Source organism: Stegostoma tigrinum, chromosome 22 (assembly GCF_030684315.1).
Source record: "Stegostoma tigrinum isolate sSteTig4 chromosome 22, sSteTig4.hap1, whole genome shotgun sequence".
Taxonomy (NCBI): Eukaryota; Metazoa; Chordata; class Chondrichthyes; order Orectolobiformes; family Stegostomatidae; genus Stegostoma; species Stegostoma tigrinum.
Genome location: NC_081375.1, coordinates 13277952 through 13299188, shown reverse-complemented (window position 1 = coordinate 13299188; position 21237 = coordinate 13277952). Strand labels below are relative to the sequence as shown.

The window sequence follows — 21237 nt, the reverse complement described above, 5'->3', positions numbered from 1 at the left end:
GTGCAGCCTTTAAAAATATTTGGGATGAGGACTTCAAATATCATAATATCCAAGGATATGAGACAAGTGCAGGAAATTGGGATTATTGCAGTTCAATGGCCCAAAGGATCTTTTCTGTGCTTTATGAATCTATGAATATAAATGTTGTTGCTTCAAAAGCAGGTTAGAGGTTAGGAATACTGCAGTGAGTAGTTCATCACCTGACTCCCCAAAACCTGGCCACCGTCTACATGGCAGAAGTCAGGAATGTGAAGAAATACTTCCCACTTGCTCGGATGAGTGCAGCTCTAACAAGCTTGACACCATCCAGGGCAAAGCAGCCTGCTTGATTGGCACCACATCCCCAAGCATCTATTCCCTCCTCCACTGATGCTCAGTAGCAGCAGTGTGTACTTTCTACAAGGTGCACTGCAGAAATTCACCAAAGATCCTCAGACTGCACCTTCCAAATCCACGACCACTTCCACTAGAAGAACTACAGCAGCAGATACAAGGGAACACAACCCCCTGCATATTTCCCTCCCAGGTACTCACCATCCTGATTTGGAAATATATCACTATTCCTTCAGCACTATAGCATCAAAATCCTGGGATTCGCTCTCGAAGGGTATTGAGGGTCTTTCTACAGCATGTGGACTGCAGTGGTTCAAGAAGGTGACTCACTATCATCTTCTCAAGGTGACAAAGTATGGGAAATAAGTGCTAACTAGTGATTCCAACAGCTCACGAATGAATCGAAAAAAGTGGATGACCAGCCATGATCACATTGAATGACTGAATGGCCAACTCCAATGTTCTTACTTGACAGACTTCAGCTCACCACAATTGTAACCCAGTCATCTACATTATGTAATACTAAAGCTGATAGGCCTAGCTGGGAAATGACTATATGCACTGGAGTTTAGAATAATGAGAGGGCATCTCATAGACACCGATAAGATTCTAACAGGACTAGACACAATAAACACAGGAAGGATGTTATTGATGACTGGGGAATCCAGAACCAGGGATAACAGTCCAAGGATATAGGGCTGAGATGAGGAGAAACATATTCATCCACAGAGAGATGAGCCTGTGGGATTCTCTCCCACAGAAAGTGGTTGAGGGCAAAACACTGAATATTTCAATACAGAGTTAAATGTAGTCCTTAGGGTGAGAGGAATCAAAGGGTTTGGGGACAAAGGGGGAACAGGGTACGAGTCGGATGATCGGCCATGATCATATTGAACGGCAGAACAGACTCAAGGGGCTGAATGGCCTATTGCTGATTTTATTTTCTATGTTTCTACATTCTTATGAAATAGCTTGTTGACCCCAAGGACATGTGCAGTAATCAAAACAAAGCATTTGTCTCTATTAAAATGCATGAAGCATAAACTACTTTTCACCATTTACTACACATGCTCAGGGCTTAGTTGGCTTGAAACCTGTGTCATGTCTTCCTCTGGCACAGAATAATGGGAGGGGTTTGGTGATCGTTAAAGGAAAATCAAAAGGCAGCAGATGCACAAGGAAAAAAATAGAAAATGCTGGAAATGCTCAGCAGGTCTGGCACAATCTGTGGAAAAAGAAACAGTTAACGTTTAAGGTCATTGATCTGAAATGGAGGCTGTTTCTCTCATCATGGGGAATTAAAACTAATAAACCTCTAACAATCAACTCTGTCAATTCACAACTGCTTTGAGCCCAGATGGATTGCCTCCATGGATATCAATGGGTGATAGATACACTATGAGTTAAATGTGGTTGCCAGCCAAGGTCATTGTGTTCCAAAATGCTGTCAGTGACAATTGGGTTGATGGAATAAAAGTTCGGGAAATACGGCACTGGACCTGCAAATCTGAAGTCAGGATTTGTTATCGTGAGGTCACACGCCACCAGGCAGCAGGGGAATTTCAATTCCATTGAAATAAAACTGGAACGTAAGAGATCTACAAAAATCACATGATGCAACCAGATTGGTTCTCTAAAAACCTCTTACTATCTCACTAATTCTTTTTATTCATGAATGGGATGAGGGCATCACTTGTTGCTCAGAGGGCAGTTCAGAGTCAACCACGTTGCTGTGGGTCTGGAGTCACATGTAGGCCAGACCAGGTAAGGATGGCAGTTTCCTTCCCTAAAGGGCATTAGTGAACCAGATGGGTTTTTCCTGACGATTGATTCATAGTCATCACTGGATTGCTAATTCCAGACTTTTTTTTAAATCCCACCATCTGGCTGTAGTAGGATTTGAACCTGGCTCCCTAGAATGTTACCTGGGTCTCTAGATTAACAGCCCAGCGATAATACCACTAGACCATCGCCTCCCTATCACTTTCACTTGGCCAGGGATTCTGGCCTATCTGGCAGTTGACTCTTTAGTACACACTGAAATAGCCTTAGGGATGGGTTGGACCCAGAGACATACCCTGAGATAAATATCAATTGCTGCTGAAAGCCGACTAACTCCCTGGAAGTTGCCCTTTGGCCTGTCCCTGAACTAGTCTGTCTTCAGGAGTTGCTGCACAGATGCTGTAGGCTGACAGATTCCAAGGTCTGGCACTGTGCACTAAGGGCTCATGAAAGCTTAGGGCTGATTCCCAAGAGAAGAGGTCACTGCTGAAGACCCTTCTGTCACCATCCACTAAAGGGCCAAAAGCCATGGAAAATCTCTCAGGCTGTATCTTTGACATGAAGAGGACATCACGAATAGAGTCTAACGAAGCTCAAAGTGTCACATATTGAAAGAAACTGAACAAATTTTGTACTTTATCACATATCAAATTGGAACAGGGTTTGGATGTCACTGGATGGGCCAGCATTTACTGCCCGTCCCTAACTGCCCTTCAGCTGCCTCCTTGAACCAGTGCAGTCCATAGTGGTGCTGGGTGGGGGTGGTTGGTGGGGGGGGGGGGGGGAGGATGCTGGTGGTGGTGGTGGAGATGCTCCAAAAATGCCATTAGGCAGTGAATCACAGAACTGCCACGGCACGAAGGAGGTAATTCAACTCCTCACGTTTGCAAGTTCCACTACCTTTTGCCAATGTCCTGGTTTTTCCCCATATCCCTGTACACTACACTTATCCAAATAATCATCAACTCCCCTCTTGAGTGCCTCCATTGAACCTGCCTCCATCACATTTCCACTTCTTGTCACATTGTCATTGTTTTGTTTGCACATCCCTTTAAATCGATCCCCTCTTGTTGATTTCCTTTCTTACAAGCAGGAACAGCATCCCCCTACCTACTCAGGGAGGTCCGTGTGTGAGTTCAGGGTTTTGACCCAGCAACGCTGAAGGAACAGTGACATATTTCCAAATCAAAATGGTGAGTGGCTTGGAGGGGAACTTAAGTGGAATGGTGTTCCCATGTATCTGCTGCCCTTGACTCTATAGGTAGCAGAGGTTCCAGGAACAGATCAATGTACATTTACAAATGTTGTGATGAGTTATATTTTTGGAAAGAAGATATTTAGAGATCAGCATCAATTGCTGGACCCTATTAGAGACACTCACATCCTGCGAACGAATAAGAAGTTCAGCATAAGGTTTATTGCTTGAACAGTTATAAGAAACACAGTGTATGAATGCCTTTTATTTTGACAGGTCTTGAGTTTAAGTTATCTGGTGCCGATGAATATATCAATGAGGCAGTGAGATTGATTGATAGATGTGTCTGGGGTGGACATGTCAGTCCGAACTGTGCACATGGATAGCACCAATGTCCAGGTGTGGTATTTTTTACTTAACTCTACAAACAGAATTCCAGTTATCAAATTATCATAGCCCACCAAGGAGGAGCTCAGGTAGAGCAATGGCAGTGCCTTTACCTCTAGGCCTGGAAACCCTGGTTCAAATCCCACCTGCTCCAGAGCTATGCAATTATATTTCTGAACAGGCTGATTAGGACTGCCAAAGGAATTAACTCAGTCAATAGCCAGGAGAAGGCTTAATAACTCCACTGAGATGTGTTGCCATGTAAGATGCTCACATCCAACATCAAAGATGAAGATTCTCCCAACAAAAAACAACCTGCAACTGCAACCACTTCCGAAGAAGGGTCCAGACCTGAAATGTCAGCTTTGCTGCTTGGCCTGCTGTGTTTCTCCAGCTCTACACTTTGTTATCTTAACCTGCAACTATATAGCAACTTCCACACTGCAAAGTAGCCCAACATGCTTCACAGGTGCAAATTCCAAACAAAACCAACCAGGCAGATGTCAGAAAATCTTGGTTTTAAAAATGAGCATCTTGAAAGGCATGAGAATTGCAAATATACAGAGATTTTGAGAAGTAATTCCAGAGCTTGGGGCCCAGGCAAATGAAGGAACAGAAGCAATTGAAGTCAAAGGTGCTCAAAGCCCAGAACGAGATGAGTGCGGATATCTTATGGGGTGGTCAGAAATAGAGCAGATAAGAAAGACAGGGAGGGGCCGGGCCATGGAGACACTCGACAACAAAGATTGCATTTTATCATTGAGACATTCCTTGACCAGAAGCCAACATAGGCCATTGAATGCAATGAATGGGACTCCTTGCATGTCAGGACAGCAAGAGCAAAGTTTTGGATAGACTCCAATTTTGGGAGGGAAGAAGATGGGAGCTCGGCCAGGAGTGGATGAAATGTTCAAGTCCAGAGTAACAAAAGTATCAATGAAGGTTTAAGTAACAGATAAGCTGAAGGGTGGGTGCGGGGCAATGTTACAGCAGTGGTAACAGTTTAAAGCTTTCGAGAAGACATGTAGCTCAGGGTGTGGATGATGCTGCAGATTTGCTCGGCGTGCCATTGGGTTTGATTACAGGCATTTTGTCACCCTGCTCGGTAACATCGTCAGTGTTCCTCCGGTGAAGCGTGGGTGTTCTGTCCTGCTTTATATGTCTTGGTTTGCTGGGGTGGTTGGCATTACTTTTGGATCTTGGTTTGTAGTGAAGCCAAGCTATCCAGTTCAATGTGTTTGTTGATGGAGTTCCACTTGGAATGTCAAACAGAGGCATGCCAGGGAATTCCTGGAGGCTTGGCATTCCACCCAGAACTCCATCAACAAACACATTGATCTGGACCCGATATACAAACCACTGATCTGCAGTCAAATACACCGGCTCGGTGAGCAACTGAAACAGGGAGAGTCAGAAGTATTCATTGAGTTTGATGCATCAAGAATTTTATAATGACTGCACCAGATGTTGTTTGTAATGTATACTGTTATTTGGCTGCTCTGTGCTAAATAAAACTGTTACTTAGCAGCTGATGCTTTGTCTGATAGAATAAACTGGCAGGGTTACCTCCTTTATGGAGTGTCAAAGATGGTGGCGAGGAGTGCAAATAATTGGGTGCACAGAGAGAGAGAGACCTGCTCCTTTCTTGCCATGTCAGCAATTAAAAGCTGGTCCACCTTCCCAACTCCACCGATATTGGCCTCTGAATGGTTAATGAAAGGCCTCTGTCCCAGGCGACGGGGGCCTCATTAATGGGGTGGCAGTGAGGGGTTGGCTGCTGAAGGACACCCCTCCCCGCGACCCCACTCTTGCAGCTCACACGATGATCCCGGAAGTTAGAATTGGCTGAGAAAGTCATGGTTTAGCTCCAGTAAGATCCAGCAAGCTTTTGCCGGGAGAGTGGGGTGGGGGGAGAGCAGTGTGGGGAGGATTGGGGTGGGGTAGATACCCCTGAAGCTGCCACCTTCTCCACAATTACTGCATGGAGGACCATCTCTATACAATGATGTGGAGCATTAAGTGGCAAGCCAAGCTACATTTTGGTGACAAGTGTTCTTTGACCAAACTTCAGTCTTGCCATCAGGTATCTAGATATTAAGTTGAAGAAGAGAAGCCCTTGTCCATTGTGGGCTTGACAACTCATGGGCATAGAGGGATTGTCAGTGCAGTCCTAGACTAATACACCGAGGAAAACAGCTCTTCAATTCAGAAAAGTCACTGCACTTGAAATGTTAACTCTGCCTCTCTCTCCACAGATGCCATCAGATCCGCTGAGTTTCTCTGTGTTTGTTTTAATATTCACAGTGCTTTGCCAATACTCTAATGACAGGGGCTCAAATGCCCACTGCCACACAGCCAAAAGATCATACAATGTAGGAGCAGATGTAGACCATTCGGCCCATCATGTCCATTGTACCATTCAATGAAATCATGGCTGCTCTGACAATCTTTAACCTCACCTTTCCTGGTTACAGCTGCTAGTTTAAACTCAATTCATAAATCCGAACATGAAGCTGGTCTCAATAATGGCAAAACTACCACTGATTATCATCAAAGCCCAGCGGGTTTATTCATGGTCTTTAGGGAAGGGATTGGCCCTTAGCTACAAGTGGTCAAGTCTTAGCTGCCTCCTGAAACAGCCCAACAGTTCAAGGGCAATTAGGGATGGACAACCAAAGGTGACCTTGCCAGTGATGCCCACATCCCATGAAAGAATTATGCAACTTCTTGTGGGCCTGGTCACTCATGCTATACCTAACTGCCATGAACGTAACAGCTATATGTGCTTGAAGCTCATCCAAACTTTGATATCAATTTGCCAATCTTTTCTTTAAAATCACAAAGTGATTTCTCTGTGTTTATATATTATTTCCATGAATCTGAATAATTTGCTTATCCAAGGCTATAAAAAGCACACTTTGTGCGTGTGAATTAATAAATGTTCAAAGTGTCAAGCACAGTAACAGCCATTTTGGGTGGGAGCCAGGATTAGCAGTTGGGTGGGGGGGGTGGGGTCGCAAAGAGTGGAACAGGATCGTGCGCAAAGTTCAACATGACATTATCACACAAAAGATGCAAACCCTAATCTAAACAGGGGAATGTCTCAGGAGAATAAGGGTGCTTAAATCCTTGCATTTCTTTGAAAGAAGAAAAAATGGTAAATGATAGTATCAAACATAGATGGGTAGCAGCTTTATTACAGAATAGCCCAGCACTACCAACTTCTCGGTTGTTCTTTCCTTCCTAATTCCAGGCAGGTCATTACATTTGTCTGGTTGAGAAAGCTCATTGCTTGGACTATCCTCTGTAACTTTGTGCATTGCCGGCAGGAGTATTTGTTGCCACATGGCCAATCCCACCTGTGGTCATTAATTGGACATGCTGCCTTTGTGGATGTCTTAATGATTTGTTATCGGATGCCTTCAACCTTTATCCTGTGTAAACAGAATGTGTCCATTGTCACGTAGCTCGACATTGACAGTCCATAGTAACATCCACAAAGGTCTCCAGAGATTTCCTGGGGCTTTGAGTAAGTCCAGTGGTTCAGTGTTGCAACTCTCACATGAAACTAAAAACTTCTGGACCTAAGCCCCACCCCAGGATGAGGGAATGCTGCACTGCTGAAGGTATCTGTTTTGAACCTGTGGTCACAGGGTGTGAATGATTCCATCATAAGAACATAAGAACTAGGAGCAGGAATGCGCCATTCAGCCCCTCAAGCCAGCTCCGCCATTTGTAATACAATTAAGGCTAATCTCATCTCTATCACAACTCCACTTTCCTGTCCACTCCCCATAACCCTTAACCTACAACTAAGTAAAAGTCTGTCTAACTCCTTCTTAAATTTACTCAATGACCCTGTATCGCTGCACTCTGGGACAGTGAATTCCACAGATTCCCGATCCTTTGAAAGAAGTAATTCCTCCTCACCTCTGAATCAAAGCTGTGATCCTTATCCTAAAACTATGACCTCTTGATCTAGACTGCACCACAAGGAGAAGCAAGCTCTCCATGTCTACTTTATCAATCCCTTTTAATATCTTATAGACCTCAATTAGACCTCAATTAGATTAGAATCTAATCTAATCTTATAGACCTCAATTAGATTTCCTTTCATTCTTCTAACTTCTAGAAGGTATAAGCTTAAACAGCTCAATCAGTTTTAAGTGAAACTCCACTGAACTGTCCCCAATGCAACTGTGTGTCTCCTTCAAAATATACCACTTGAAGAACAACAGGGAAGTTCACACCCTGTAATCTCAGCAAACGTGTATGTATCCCTCAACTATCACAAGTAGCCATTCAGTTAATTACCTACATTGCAGCAATGTCTGGTAGTTCTTTCTTCAGATCAGCCAGGAAATGAACAATGCAGAGATTGCTGAGAAACCAAAAAGAGAAAGAGACTGAAGAAAATGAAACAGGAAAAGAAATTGTGTACTTTTAACAAAATCTTAGATTTTTTGAGTTTATTTGAACAACAAAAAAGCACAACATGGATTGAACACTGGCTTTTCACTTCGAGGGCCACATTGTGAATTGTCATGTGAATGGATCCTGTCTTGTTATGAAGTTGCTAATCTTACTCAGGATCTGGGAAATGGGAATGTCAGTGTGGAGAACTGTAGGTTGCTATGTTGTTGTGAGATTCACTCTGCACTTAGCCATGACCTATTCAGACTCGGAGTATCAGTTATTCACCTTGGGAAGGGGGGAAAAGAGAGAAGAAAATGTGTTCCACTTCAAGACATTATGAATCCTCCTGTTACAAGCAGCAATATTCACTGTAATTGGTGAGGAGCATCTTGCTAGATACTCAAACTTCAGACAGGCCATTAAATGGGTGCCCTAGATTCTGTGGGGTATTTGACACGTTTTCCATCGCTGGGACCATCTGGCATCTGCCACCTCTGCTGGGATGTGGCACAGGGGGAGGACTGTTTGAGGTAGTTGAAGGCAGTAAGCTCTTAAAGTGGTAAATTGACTTCTTTTTGCAAAAGAAATCCAGTTCTTTTGGGATTTTGTCCTCATGCTTGAGGTCTCTGCATGGATTTCAAGTTCACACCGCTACCACCATGTGGTATTCATGCTGTGTGGCACTGCTGACATCATGTGGTGGTACGTGCCACCTCTCCTGGGGATGTGGCACAGGATGAAGGTTGTTTTAGGTAGTTTGTTGATAATTAAACCGACTACTGGTGAGTCTAAACAGAAAAGGCACTTTCTGAGTTAACAGGATGGATTACTGCATCATAGAAAATAAAGGTATAATGAGTGTATATTACTATTCAGGCACAAGGACTCTCAGGAGCTGTACAGAACACACTAGCTCCCTGGCAAGACTAATGTAGAACTCCTCAACTCTACCCAAAGACTGTCTGGCATCATCAGATAAGGTTCAGCTAATGCAACTTCAACATTTATTCTTCAGAACCATTGCTTTATGAGGCAGATTGCAGTCCCAAGCAGATATGAGGCTGTTTTAGCAATGGCCCCTTTGGCAGCTGTAGAGCCTCTGTTGGATAGTTTGATGTAAATATAGCTGATTCATGGTAAGCCTAGGTGTTCTGGGCTTTCAGCATCCTACTCTGTCCTTAAGTGAACAGCAGAAAACTGCTTCAAATCCCTGATATAATTTTGAACAGGAAATGGACAGGTAGATATGAAACAGACAATACATATCTGGTCCACATGTTTCCCCATCCAACCAGACCACCACAAAAGTATTTTTGAGGTCAACTTGTTCAGAAATGTTATGACACTCTCTAGAGCAGCTGAGACTTGAACCTGGGCCTCCTAGCTCAGAGGCTGAAGACGCTACCACTCCAAGAGCCCCTGCCCTCCACCTTACTGAATTGACACTTTCATCATGTCAATACCTGGGGCCATAGTCAGTCATTGGTTAAACTAAGTCGAGTCCAAGTCCTATTCCTAGCTAAAGCTGAAACACTATCAGAGATAATGGGAACTGCAGATGCTGGAGAATTCCAAGATAATAAAATGTGAGGCTGGATGAACACAGCAGGCCAAGCAGCATCTCAGGAGCACAAAAGCTTTTGTGCTCCTGAGATACTGCTTGGCCTGCTGTGTTCATCCAGCCTCACATTTTATTATAAAGCTGAAACACTGTCGTGTGTGGAATGCTGGATATATATATATATAAAGCAAGGATTTTTGATTTTTATCTTTTAAACAATTGTTACAGGTATAAATTATAGTCTTGATGACATCTGGGTGCTCCTGTTTTCTCCTACTGTTCAAAGTTGTGCAGACTGGGTGGATTGACCATGCTAAGTGGCCCATAGTGTTCAGGGATGTGTAGATTAGGTGGGTAATAGGGGGATTGGTCTGGGCGGGATGCTTTGAGAGATGCTGTGGACTTGTTGAGCCAAAGGGCCTGTTTCTACACTGTAGGGATTCTAAATCTAAGTCACTTTGTCACTCTTCTTGAAAAAATAGAAGAAAAGAATAGAAGGAAAATATGCTTGGACCTCAAAAGAAGCTTTTCAGCTCCTTCACCACAATTTAACCCAACACAGTTCCATTCTACACAGAACAATTTGGGTACATTCTCAAAGGAATTCAACCCCAGGTCATTTTGCTACACTAATGAAAACGTAATTGGATTATAAATAAAAATACAGGTTCACAAAGTTTGCCGGCAACAGCAATTTTCATTTGCAAATTAGTTTCAAAGGCAACAAAAGGTTTTCTGGTGTGTCAACAGATCCAAACAGCAGAACCAGTTTTAGGGCAGAGGATTTTAAGAATTAAACTTTAACTGCAGGTTTTTGCACGGCATGTCGCAAGCCAGCCACAATTTTTAAAAGATAGTAATTGCTTAACTTTTAAATGGTACAGTTCTGTATAAGCTTTTAGTCGAAGTGTCAAGGACAAAAGGTCCCACTTCTAACGGGGATTTAAAGGGGATTTGAGGAACAAGTAGCAACAAAGGTGACCAGGGGTCAAATATTTTGAGAAAGATTCCAACTTTACCCAGAGATTGTGTGAGGGCTTGGAAGGAACTGCTGAGGAGGATAGTTGAGGTGGGTAAGGTACTTGGATGAGCACTTAAGAGTCATGATATTCAAGGCTAAGGTCCTAATGCTTGAAAGTGGGACTGGTCAAGGCAGTAGAGTATTTTTGGCAGTACAAACATGATTGGCTGAAGGGAATCTTCTATGCTCTGTGATTCTACGACTCTACCACACAGTTTCTATGTAAATAATTGTAATGTAGGCATTGGTTTCCAAGGCATCAATTTTATTACAAAAGCAACAAAGACTGTGAAATAAAGCAAACATATCATCCCTACTGGTGTGACAGCAGAGAAATAATGATACACAATACTTTGATACACACCTTTCTTTCAAAATATTTTTGAAGACAATTATGAGTTTGCCATTTACTCCAATACTTGCACAGCTTAATCTCAGTTGAAAACTCTATTTAAGGCAGACATAGATGTATTTTTGATTAACAAAGGGGTGAAAAGTTATCTTCGGTAAGGAGGAATACGGAGATCTCTATCAGCAAGGATCTCATTTAACAGCAGAGCAGGGTCAAGGGGCAGAGCGGCTTACTTCTGATTTGTATGCTCCCAGTGTTGATATTTTTGCTTTATTTCATAGTTCCTTGTTGGTTTTGTAATAAAATTGATGCCCTAGAAACCCAAGTCTATATTACAATTGTTAAAGAAGAATCTGCAATGACACTGTATGGTAAAGTCATTGGATATATATTTGCTTTGTTTGTATTCCCAATTTTAACTCCTCAATTCAGGTAGAATAAAACCCCCATATGGGAAGGGTCTAAATAAGACTATTAGTCAGAATGTTAAATTCTCCACAGCCAAAAGTATTGCCCTCTCTAAAAATATGTTCTGTACCACAATTTTGAGTTTTTTCATCTTTTAGATCGTGGAGCATTTATTAGATATGACAGCACTCACGAGCAGGAAAACAACTTGGCAAACCGAACTCCCCAAACAAGACAGCACAAGTTTACACTTCAATACGTCCAATCTGCAACAGAAGACACAAACTGGAGCAAGATGTGGACTGTCTCTTTCACTTAACATCACACATAACTGTTCAGTAATCAACAACCAGTACTTACAGTGGTAATAGAATGTCAAAACACTAACTCAAGTAATCACACTTTAGATAAAAGGAGCAGCCATCTTTAAATCACTGGAGCACCAAAGGGAAATAGATTGATTCAGCACTCGAATCATTACAAGTAACTGCGGAAAGAGATCCTTCATAAACGTTCTTCAGGGAAAACCAGAGTCTTGTCATAAAATTACTCTGACGATCAGTGGTGGATATGCTTCACAAGGGCACAAACAAAATTGATAATTTGTTGGACTTTTCCATCCAAGTTTCTGCATGAGAAATAATTCATTGTGCACTGTCAACTCCAAACATATTTGTGGACTTTCAAAGAGTTACTCATTAGTTCTGAATCCAGTAAGTTGCTGAACTGGATTTTCCAAGTGACAACGCAAGGAAAAATGGTGTTTCCTTTGTACTGCACATGTGCGTACACACACACACAGCCCTATGGCTCTCATTATTCTTTCTGTATTGGTGGATGGGTTGGGAAGCGAGGAGGTGGGATGGGGACGATGTCGCATGGGGGTCTGGAGTATGTCCAACTTCAACACGATAATTTCATAAAGCAGCACAAGGCAAAGTCAAGATTTCAGCAAAGTGCAGGAACTCAACAAGAGTTGTATACTGTATTACCTTTAAAGTGATTGTTTATCAGAACTTCGGTGGGAGGTGATGTGGGATTTGCTCCCAGGTGGTATATGTTACCTGATGCAGCTATGCAATCCCTCATAACATAAGAAACTAGGGTGAGGATAACATTTATTACAGCTCACTGATGCATAGACAAATATTATATCCAGAGGCACAGCAGTGTCTGAGCTCACATTGATCCACTGAGTCACAAAGAGCAACATGCTGTCAATAGCTATGCCAGAAATGATCAAGTTGAGATGGTGTTTGAGAGTTTCCCATCATCATGCTATGTAACAGTGACAATATGACGAGAATATTTCTTAAAGGCACACTGACACACCGACCAGGAGATATCCATAAATTGCCCATAGTGTCCAGGGATGAGCAGGTTACATGGATTAGCCACGGGAAATGCAGTTACAGAGATGGAAGGGCACTTGCATGGATCTGGGCGGGATGTTCTTTGGAGGGTCAGTGTGTGAATTGAATGGGCTGAATGGCCTGTTTTCACATGGTTGGGATTCTATGATCCACGGAGAGCACTTTCTAAACCCACAACCACTTCCATCTAGAAGGACAAGGGCAGCAGATACACAGGAACACCACCCCCTGCAAGTTCCCCTCCAAGCCACTCACCATCCTGTCTTGCAAATATGTCACCTTTCTTTCAGTGTCATGGGGCAAAATCCTGGGATTCCTTCCCTGATAGCATTGTGGGTTAGCGCACAAGCACATGGATTGCAGCATTTCAAGGTGGCAGCTCACCATTACACTCTCGAAGGCAACTGGGGATGGTCCACAAACGTTGGCCCAGCTAGCGATGTCCACATTTCACGCATGAATTTTAAAAAAAGCAGGAAGTGCAACAAAGGCTTCAGAGAGAGAAAGAGGCAGCGGGGGGTGAGAGTGTGGAAATGCTGTGAAGAAGGGAGGATGAGGATGGTACTGTGAAGAGGTCCTAGCCACCACAGGATTTTCAAGAGAAGCTCTGCTGCCCAGGAGTAATGCCTGAGGGTGGCTCAGCTTCAGCAAGCAGGAGAATGACTAAACTGTGCCAGCTCCTTTGAGCTGATGTGCTGACTCGCACTGCGTGTGGGTGACACTGTCTGTGGCTGTAAGGATCACAGGGGAGCTAAACCTCTACACACCCAGGGCAGGATCTTCATGGGCAGGACCAGACAACATTAGGACCATTTCAAAGGACATCATCCATCCCAGCAGCCAGAAGATGAATGTGCCAAATATGTCATTCTTTCTTCAACTAGGAGAAGAAAGATAAGAGGCTATCTCTTATTATTCCAGGGCCTCTCAGTACTTCCTGTTTGGCTATCTCAAGGCAGTGGTTTGAAAGAAATTCTGGGATTTGCATACTAACCAATAGAAACCTGCATCTCGTTTCTAACTGAATAAAGATTTAACAGCCATCTTAGGTTTGTTCAATACATTCGCATCAGTTCTATGACCCTTTGATCTTTTACTTATAAATTCTGTGCCTGAGGCCACCCCTCTCACCAACAGATGAAGAAGGAGCGAGGCTATGAAAGCTTGTGTTTTCAAATAAACCTGTTGGACTATAACATGGTGTAATATAATTTTTGACCTTAACCACCCCAGTCCAATACCAGCACCTCCACATCATGGCTTCCTCTTCTCTAGAATACAGCTTCTGGTAGACTTCCAGAACTAACGTCTCCATTGCTCCATCTGTGAGCCATGAACCCCCCCCACACTCCCACTTCTGAGGCTATGTTTCCACCTCTCCATTTCTAACAGTTAGGTACAGCCTTCCCTTGGGACAACAGGCTGCCTTCAGGAACAGGAGGTAAAGTGGACCATGTGCTCAGCTGGCACTCTGTTCAGCTTCCTGATATACAGCCAGCTGGCTGGGATTGCACTGCTCTCTGCACAGAGACCATGAGGCTACACAAAAGTTTGCATGCCACGTGCCTCATTTGCAAATCGTGACCCTCTTGCCTGATAAAGGGCCTGCATCGAATTTTCCTCTCCGTTACCTATAATGCACAGGGCTGACAGGCATTTGCTCACTAACAGCTGAGTACAGTGGAACACACAATACTACTGCATCACATTTACAAATAATCAATTTTCTGTCCCAAATTAATTCAGCTAGAATCCATCAAGCGCTGACTTTGTTCTTTGTCTATTCCCCTCTGAAATCCTGTTCAGTTATGTGTTGAACGCTGATGCCAAACAGTCAATGGGAGAGGCATTCCTGCTGTGCCTCCTCTCAATGTAATTTCAGAATCTCTTTGGCACCCACATGATTCTCAGATACCCTCCAAACCCTCACCATTTCAGTATGTATTACACTGAATTTACATTACAAAATTAGGCAGTCTGGTCTACCAGATCAACTCATCAGATCAACTCCATTGCTTGCGTCTCAAATCATCCATCTTTTTCTAATCCTGTCTACCAGGCATTGTGACAAATATTTCCTCATCAGAGATGATGTGACCAAACTCCAGAGCAGGCAGGACTTCAACCTTGGCCTCCTGATCTAGAGACGCAGACACCACCACCCACAGCGAACACTCACTGGTTAAAGAAGCTTCTCCTGAGTTCATTATTTGATCTATCGGTGACTAACATATATTGATGGACCTTAAGTTTTAGACTTCACGCTCCTGCATTCGCTGTGAAACACTCTTTAAGTCCACACTTTTGAGCTTCATCACAATTTTCTTTAATTCGAAAGAGGCAAAATCTTCCTCCCCAACACGCTCAGCAATACGTAAACTGTGGAACATCTGTCCAACCGATATGCCTGAGTACGTGTGGGTTCGACTCAGTGTGAATATTTTGGACAGCAGTATTTGTGACTCTCGAGGGGAGCTGGGCAGTGTGAGGTGGGTGGTTCCTGCAATGGGGTTCTGACATTTGGTGCGTCTTAAAAGGACCAGGCCACGTGATCTGGCAGAGTCCACAATGCTGGTCCAAATCCTGTACCCAAAAGAGCATTTGGCCTTGATGAGTTAACACGGCTGCTGAGATCAGTGAAAATATTTCATTGTTGATCTAAGCTGGAGCGTACAAATGTGAAAAGCATCCGTCATTATCAATGAGATACTAGCGCAATATCATTGTTACAGTTGACTCATTTCATTGTCCAGGAGAAATAATGCCGGGCAACTGGAACAGACACAAAAATGGGCAGGTATCTTTTTTTTATTTATTCATCAACAGGATTAGGGCATCGCTGGCTAGGTCAGCATTTATTGCCCATTCCAAAGGATAATTAAGAGTCTGCCACACTGCTGTGGGCCTGGAGTCACACATAGCCCAGACCAGGTAAGGATGGCAGTTTTCTTCAGGCATTAGTGAATTAGTTGGGTTTTTCCGACGACTGACACATGGTCTTCATTAATTAAGAATTAATTAGCTCTGAATTCCAGATTTTTTATTTAATTCAGATTCCACTATCTGCCATGGCAGGATTTGAACCCAGGTCTCTGGATTAATGCAATGAGGCCATTGCATTCCCATCTGACATAAAGGGGCGACAGAAATACTCCCACGATGTTGTGCAAGTCTGCAACCACAATGCCCTGAAATGTGCAGCACCCACCCTACATTTTTACTGAGTCATAGAATCCCTACAGTAGGGAAACAGGTCACTCATCCCATTGGGTCCACACTGACCGTCCAAAGAGCATCCCACCCAGACCAACCTGTACCACCCATGGCTAATCCAACTAACCTGCACATCTTTGGACTGTGGGAGGAAACCAGAGCACCCAGAAGAAACCCAAGCAGACACGGGGAGAATGCGCAAACTCCATGCACAGTTTGCCCAAGGGTTGGATCCAACGCAGGTCCCTGGCACTGTGAGGCAGCAGTGCTAACTACTGAGCCAATTCTAACTGGGCATGCAAAACTAATTTAAACAGACAATGCAGGAAATAGCCCCACACAACAACTAGACTTTAATGGGAACACTGCACTCCACTGCTGGCTGGAAACTTACTAACAAAGAAGACAATCTTCAACACTGTCTACTATAACAAAACACGCCATGAGACAAGTCACAGCTTAATTGCTGATAATAATACAAGCAATTGCTGAGTTTAGAACTAAATATCACTCTCTTAAGGAAAAAAAAAGTCTGAATTTGATCAACCACTGCACATGTCCTTCACCATCCTCACACACCCTCCAATTTGATTCTTTTCCCAAGATAATCTATTGAGATATGAACTGGAGGGCTCTCACACTGACCTAGCTGGCTTGGCAACATCTCCCTTGAGTTTAGTGTTTCCTATTAATCTGTTGCAATATTTCCATCTGAACTAGGCTTTGCTGTAGCTAGCTATTGTACCTTTCTGTCCTCTTTCAGCACTTCTGCTATGCTTGCGGTTTAACAGTCTTATTGTGTATTTGTTTATTGATCCCAAACTCGATAAACTGTTCTGCATTTGTTTGCCAATTCCACTGCACCTTGCTGTGCTCCCATAAGTCCCTGTCAGGCTCATTTTGTGAAGCTGGTTACAGATCTTTCAACATTATCATCAAAATGCTCAGTGCATCGCCCTTTACAGACACATCCCCATATTAATACTTGCAACACTTGTCTCTGGTGCAATGCTGTCTAAACATTTTACACTGCAGTCTTTTTCCAGGCTGCAGGTCACAGTCTTTTGACCCAATCTCTTTATGCTTCTTCATCCTCCAGAAAGTGTTCCTCAGCCAACAGAATTTTCTTAGCATTGACAAAGGGACTCCATCTGAACAACTAAACCCCCTCGCAGTGGCAAAATACTGCAGCTGTTGGAATTCTGAAATAAAATCAGAAATGTTCAGCGGGACCAGAAGCGCCAGCAGAGAAATACAGGGTCAGTGTTCACTTAAGAGTTATTTTCAAGTTTGTGACTTTACAACACACTTTAGAATGGACTCTTCTTTCTCCCTCTCTGGTGCTGACGAGTGTTAAACTCGCTTTGCAAATGTAGGCAAAACAGTTCTGCCCTGTCCACCATTCACTGCTTTGGTTTTTCTTTTGGGCAAGCTGAACCAGGGGGTCAGTTGGCTAGATGGCTGGTTTGGAATGCAAACGTGAAGAAGCAGAAGGAAATCTGCAGTTCTGTGGCAGAGAAACAAGCTGTGGAAGTGGTATTGAGTTGAGCAAGTAAAGCGGCCAAACATCGAGGACTACAGGAGTCAAAACCAAAAATCCCTTGTACGTAAAGGAAAGTCTTAAATGATGCGGTAATTCAGCTAGAAAGGGTCTTTCATTTTTAAAACATCCAAGTGCCAATCAGGTGAGGCCACCATACAATGCAGATGCCATGAGGTAGGGCTGGAAAGTGAAACTAAGATGGTCATGACACAAAACTCATGTATTCTCAAAATGGGCAGGGAGGGATATTGTTATCCACACCATTTAAAAGCATTCACCAATTTAAAGAAGTGCCCAGAAAAAGAAAAACCCAGATCTGTTTTTGCGATGTTGAGGTTGGTTGGCTCGCCGAGCTGGTTTGTTGTTCCGTAGACGTTTCGTTACCGTGCTGGGTAACATCCTCAGTGCAGCCTCTGATGAAGCGTCAGTGTGTTTTCCCGCCTGGCTTTTAAACTCTGGGGTCCATTGAGATGGATTGCCTCACTTCTGGGTTTCCTTCGTAGTGGAATGTATACGGGGTCGAGTTCAATGTGTTTATTAATAACCTGCTTCGTGGAGTGTCATGCTTCCAGAAATTCGTGTGCCTGTCTCTGCCTAGCCTGTCCCAGGGTCTTGGTGTTGTCCCAGTCAAAGTGATGGCTCTCCTTGTCCATGTGGATTGAGATGAGTGAGTTTACCAATATACATCTGCGCCCTCTCCAAGACATCATTGACCCTGGTGCCTGAAAGGGACCACACCATTCTGGTGTCTCGCTGTCAGCCATAGAGGCCTCTGTCCGTGCCGTAAACTAGAGAGTCCCCTCTTACAATCCATCCGTTGGAACTTGACATTCCCCTCAAAACAGAAGGCCTGTCTCAATACCAGAAACCTGGCTATCGGTGCTATATTCCCCTGAGAGTCCATCACCCCCGACACTATCCAAAACAGCATATTTGTTTGAGATGGGGACGGCCTACGCTACCTGCCTACCCCTCCTACCTTTCCTAGTGGTAAACTGTATCTACGGCTTTTCTCCCTTCCTGAAACTGCCATCCATCGCACCCCCGTTCATGTAAATTCCTCAATGCCTCTCACTGCTGCTCCAACCCATCCATGTGACCCGATTGCATTCACATTCAAACGCACTTGCTACGGACATAATCTCCAGAAACACTGAAGTTCTTCCTAAACGCCCAGATCCAACAGGAAGAGCACATCACTCTACAAAAGGCCATCCCTGCACCTTAAACAATCTACAGACCCAGAATGCACCCAAAAGAGAATCAAAACACTTTCTCAAAAACTCACTTGCTGCTCAAAAACATTGCTCTAGGATAACTTAATACCTATCTTTTACATTACACATTACATACTATATTAACAACACTTTGAAAGTGTATTTCACTGGGTGTAAAGTGTTTTGAGATGTCATGAGATGTGAAAGGTGACGCATTAATGCAAATCCTCCCTTCTTCTCCTTCCACTTCCCCACAGTCATGATACAACAATGGCGATTGTCAAGTTGGGCGTGCTCCATCACAGCTACTGCATAGGAGGAGGGAAGTGAAGATGGAACGAAAACCTCTGCCAGCATTGCCCCAGTGCTTCCTCGTCGCTAGCATAAAGGAGCCCTCTTGTGGTGCAGCGTTATGATCACTATCCCTGGACCGGGAGGCCCAAGTTGCACATGGAATAAACTTGCAGAGGAATTGGTGGATATGGGTACAATCACAATATTTAAAAGACATGTGGATAAGTACATGAATAGGAAAGGTTTGGAGAGATATGGCCCAGGAGCATTCAGCTGGGACCAGTTTAGTTTGGGATTATGACCAGCATGGACTGGTTGGACTGAGGGGTCTGTTTCCATGCTGTATAACTCTATGACTAAGTCCCACTTGCTCCAGAGGTGTGTAATAATATCTCTCAACAGGTTGACTAGAAAAATAGGCTAAATAAAAAAAACAATGTTTCCTGGAACAGACTGAAATCTTGCATACTAAAAGATAATTGCAACATTGTTACTGTTTGATTAAATGTGTTACATGATCTGATATTACACAGAAGCAGCCAAAAAACAGGACTTTAAAAACTCAGTTTAATTTGATATATCTACTGCAGTTAAACTATAGCAAATATTACAACACCAAGAACCCAAGCAAACAATAGACTACAGAGGCTGTGGGGAATATAAATGCCAGTTCTTTCGATGAGCTACATCTCTTCACAAAGATAATCTGACATGAATTTAAGAAGTAAATTTACTCCAGAAGTTGCAATAGAAGAATCAAAGGAAAATATTTATATGGCATTTCAGCTACCAGAGATATTGTTATGAATAATTTACTGGTCAAGAAGATGCTCAGTAAGTTAGCAGTTTCAACGATATAATTCTAAACAAAAATGCAGCTCCAAAGAAACACAGCCAAACACTTAGTTGAAGCACAAAAAAGAATAATAGATTGAAACACTGCTTACCATGTGAACTAAAACACACTCATGGTGATCCACAAGAGCCTTGTTAATATTTAAAAACATCCTAGTCTGTTTATAAAGAGGGGAGGTGGGTTCAGAGACATGGGGCTTGTCGTATGATTAAGCAGTATATTCTAAGAGAGGTGATCTAGTTGAGGTGTACAAGATGCCAAAGGGGATTGACAAAGTAGACGTAGAGAGGGCATCTCCTCATGACAGAACAATCTAGAATGAGAGGTCGTAGTTTTAGGATAAGGGGTGGCAGATTTAAAACAGATGAGGAGAAATGACTTCTCTCAAAAGGTTGTGAATCTGTGGAATTCACTGCCCGAGAGTACAGTTGATGCTCGGACACTGAATAAATTTACGGAGGAGATAGACAGATTTTTAATGAGTAAGGGGTTGAAGGGTTTTGGAGAGGACTGGAAAGAGGAGTTGAGGCCAAAATGAGATCAACCACAATCGCGCTGAGTGGCAGAGCACTGAAGGCGCTGAATGGTCTACTCCTGCTCCTAGTTCTTATGTATATGCTGTGCAACATTGAGTCAATAGCCATTTCTGTTTGTGAATCTTCTTTGCCTTTTTGTGGCATGTATGTACATTAAAGATGGCCGTAATGAATTGGAATCAAGGTATTTTGTTTCCAAGTTATAGGACAAGAGACATTTGAATTTAGCAAAATTCAAGATTACACCACCATCATTTTGTGACTGTAACAAAATTACTTTGTCTTTCTATGTAGCTTTTTCTCTCTTTCCTTCATGCTGCTCCGTGACTTCCCACTTTGGGTTGTGTTCCTCTTTTGTCCCACTCCCAACATCCTGCTTTGAGCTTTTTCCACTCGTCTCTCATGTTCCTGCTGGTGTAGTGGAGGAACCTAGGCTATCCCAGAGCAGAATGCTCTCAGACTGTAGTTTCCACTGCACATCGCGGGGAGCTGTCCCTGTCATTGTAAGGACACCAAGGAGCACAGCAGCAGATGAAAATTGCCACCATAATGAAATTAAAGCTGTGTAGTGGCAGATTAGCAAGAAAGAAAATAGAGAGGAAAGGAGAAAGGAAAACAAATGAAAGGCGAAGAAAAGTTTTATTGAAAAGTTTAAAGAATCACACACACACGGTTCTGTGGCCAATGCACAGAGGAATTTTGCAAATGGCACTAAGATTGGTGGAGTAGCAGATAGTGAACGGGACTCTC

General features: G+C 43.3%; 1 protein-coding gene across 5 annotated transcripts in view; it reads right to left on the bottom strand.

The window, feature by feature from the left end:
• Positions 1–21237, bottom strand: part of aatkb (apoptosis-associated tyrosine kinase b) — a 374036-nt gene that overhangs the window by 267252 nt on the left and 85547 nt on the right. The window contains exon 1 of one of the 5 annotated variants that reach the window (XM_048555204.2): positions 8012–8029. The exons of the other annotated variants lie outside the window; for them this stretch is intronic. The gene's annotated coding sequence lies outside the window, so the exon portion shown is untranslated. Of the gene's footprint in view, positions 1–8011; positions 8030–21237 lie in introns of those variants that run through there. 5 annotated transcript variants of the gene reach the window in all.